Here is a 3,435-nt window from a genome sequence, read left to right as displayed (position 1 = left end):
AAGAAACTGATTTGCAAAATAAGGATGATATTGGACAAAGGGTATTGCATGCTTTTGAAGCTGATAACTCTATGAGCTCTACTGCTTTTTCTCATATCATAATGAAACTAAAGGATCTAGTGGCAATATTAATAAATAATTTTCAAGAATTTACTACTTTGTTTAAGGCTAAGGAGAATCGTGAAGGGAGGTCTTTTGGTTGTATGTCATTCATTCTTCATAGCCTAGATCTCATTCTTCATAGCCTAGATCTTATAGTAAGGTCATTTGTTTACGGGATTGATAAGAAATCGGAATGCATAAGTTATCAGGGTGGAGCCAATGTGGCTATATGGGACGTATCAGTTTTTTCTACAGTCTCGAAGAAATTATTTCCTCTTTTCTCCTCTTGATCCAGGGCATGGTCTTCCACAAAAGGATTATGATAGTTCCTGTTGACTCATACTTGATAAATCCATTGGTACTGGTTTTCTGCCCAAAGGTTCATACTTGTTTGGTCATTTCAACATGAACATTAAGATGGTTCCTATTGATTCTGCTGGAACTGTTACTGCTGTCTATTTATCTTCACAAAATGCTGAGCATGATAAGATAGATTTCGAGTTCTTGGGAAACAGAACGGGACGACATTACTTTTTACAAACAAATGTGTTCACTAGTGGACAAGGTAACAAAGACCAATTTAAACAGACCATTAATAACCTATCAATGTTACAAAGGAAAAAGTGCATGAATGGGAACTAATAAGGAAAGCAATTCATTGCACAAGGGGGAAAACATTCCGGTTCTAGCCAGGTGGAGTATGCTTGGAAATGCTAATCCTTTTTTTCTAGCCACGGATCTCAGGGCCAAACCGGCTTCCTAACAATCCGCATAACTTCAAACAGAGCTATGCCTTGTCACGCCCAAAACATCATAACAGTAGTGATGGCAGGCCCTGCAACAAATCCTTAACACAATCAACACTTCAATTTCAATCCTACAAAAGAAAATAAAATCAAAACCCATAAAAGCAAGCTTGCAAAAATTAATCTTGAAAAAGACAGAGGGAACAAAAGCGGCTTCTTGATGATATGAGAAAATTTGTCTCTTTGGTGCGACTCTTCTGAGATGTACATGCTGAAAAGGAAAGCAACTCATGGATGATACTTGGTGGAAGATCTATGCTGATCCAAGGATTGAAGAGAGAGCTATTAAGTGCATAAAATCTAGAAAGGCAGCATATGTAGCACTAAGGCTAGCTCTTCAAAAAGCTGTGCAGCTAAGGTTGGAAGAGAAGGAGAAGAACAAAAGTCCTTCATATGCCATGCGGATATCTCTGCAAAATAACAAAGATGATGAAGCCTATGATAGATATACTTAACTCTTTCAATAGGAAGTTGTTATCAACTATCCTACTTTCTTCACCTGCAATAATGCTGCCATTAAGGGTTAAAGATTGGGATAGGGCACTGGTGGAGTCCACTGTTGAACACTTATTGATGAGGAATCTAATATCCCAGCCTGCTGCACTCAATACACAATTAGACCTGCATCAACCAAATTCAAAACATACTCCTTGCTGTTCAGGAGCTGGGCAATTGTTTTCCTCAAGGTCTTCCAAAGCTTAACCCTGTAAAGGACATGGACGTACGAGATTCAGAGATAGTGAACTTGTCAATCAAATAGAAGAGCTTGAAAAAAAAGTTGTTTGGTCATCCTATGCATAAGGTTCAAGATGTAGATCAAATTAAGAGCTTTGAGAGGAAAACTGAAGCGAATCATGGAATTCAACACCTGAAAGCAAAAATGCGAGACCTCTACAGCAGCCTCAAGACAATGCAAGAAGGATAGCAGAGATACAACACGAATGCAAATCACCAAGTTACCCAACCATAACCTGCATAAAAGCAACTAGCAGAATTCAGCCAAAATTCCAAAGCACTCACAAGCATATAACCATACATTATCATGTAGCATTATAAATCACGATTACAGGCAAAGCTTCTTTAGCAACAACAAATGTGGGAAGAGGTCGTGGTTCTGGTGCCATTGCTGTTAAGAAAATTTTATTAAAGCCTCTACATTGGGTGAAAGTTTCTCGAGCAGCACAAGGTAGTCTATGGGCTGATTCACAGAAACAAGGCAGTGATTCAAGGGTCCCTGAAATAGACATATCAGAATTTGAGACCCTCATCAAGTTCTGTCCTACAAAGGAAGAGATGGAGGTGCTGAAGAACTATACCGGGAACAAGGATATGCTTGGAAAGTGTGAGCAGTTTTTTTATGGAGCTGATGAAGGTTCCACGAGTAGAATCCAAGTTAAGGGTGTTTGCTTTTAAAATCACTTTTTCTTCTGGTCAGGGAGCAGCCCGAGGATCAGCAGTAGGATTCAAATTGGACAGTCTTCTCAAGTTATCTGATACCTGTGCAAGAAACGACAAAATGACTTTAGTACATTATGTGTGTAAGCTTCTTGTTGAGAAAAATGCCATAACTGATAGATTTTTGACAAGAATCTTCTCAATTTGGTTTTCTTCTAAGATCCAACTAGAAGCATTAGCTGAAAAGATGCAAGTTGTGCATAAAGGTTAAGAGAAGATTGAGCAAGAACTTACTGCTTCTGAAAACGATGGTTCTATATCTTCAGGATTTCGCAAGGTGTTGAAGAGTTTTCTTGATTTTGCCGAAGCTGATGTGAAGTCACGTACAGCATTGTATAATAGCAAACACAGTGCCAATAACACACTTAACCCGTGTTCATAATCGGAGCTTTGCAAATAACCGAAGTTGCCCATGAATTGTTGCTAATTGTCACTGCAGTAAAGCAAAATAACTGTCAAGCAGTAAAATTCAAGAAATTCCCCAATTTGGGATTAAGACAAAAGCCAGAAGAAAGGTTATGTTCAGATTACCTTTCCGAGTCCAATGATCAAAGAAGGCACTCCGATTCTGAGCATCCAAAAGCATTTCTGAAAACTTTCTCCATGGGACCATTGAGCATCAAACCGAAACCCTAAATCAACAGAGCATAAATAGGGAGAACGAAATCAATAGAGCAGACGAAATAGAGAGAGGGCGGCGAAAAAACACAAATACCCTAATTTTCAAAAAAAACGAAATAGAGAGAGGGAGGCGACCATAAACACGAAACCCTAATTCAAAAAAAAGAGGAAAAAGAAACCTAATCGAGAAACGGCGAAAGAACTGAGGTTGAAGAGGTAAAGCAGGAAGATTTTAACCTCGCCGTCGCCGTCGTCACCGCCGGAGGTGAGCTTCTTACTTGACTTCTCTTTTGATGCCATGGAATTTTTGCATGTTCATAGTGAGAGAGGGCGATTGAGAGAGGTGAGCAAAGTTTGAAAGCGATTGAGGGAGAGGAGTAAGAGTGACGAGAGATTGAGTGGGCACGGGAGAGATTGAGGACGAGGAATAGGTTCTGTTACAGCACCTTTC

At 39.4% G+C, this 3,435-nt stretch overlaps 1 pseudogene; it reads left to right on the top strand.

Annotated features, from left to right (window-relative positions):
* The first annotated feature begins 519 nt into the window (after positions 1 to 519).
* Positions 520 to 2,745, top strand: LOC127137831 (formin-like protein 14; annotated as a pseudogene).
* The last annotated feature ends 690 nt before the right edge of the window (positions 2,746 to 3,435 follow it).

This window comes from Lathyrus oleraceus, chromosome 4 (assembly GCF_024323335.1).
Source record: "Lathyrus oleraceus cultivar Zhongwan6 chromosome 4, CAAS_Psat_ZW6_1.0, whole genome shotgun sequence".
NCBI lineage: Eukaryota > Viridiplantae > Streptophyta > Magnoliopsida > Fabales > Fabaceae > Lathyrus > Lathyrus oleraceus.
This window is presented reverse-complemented; position numbering and strand designations above follow the sequence as displayed.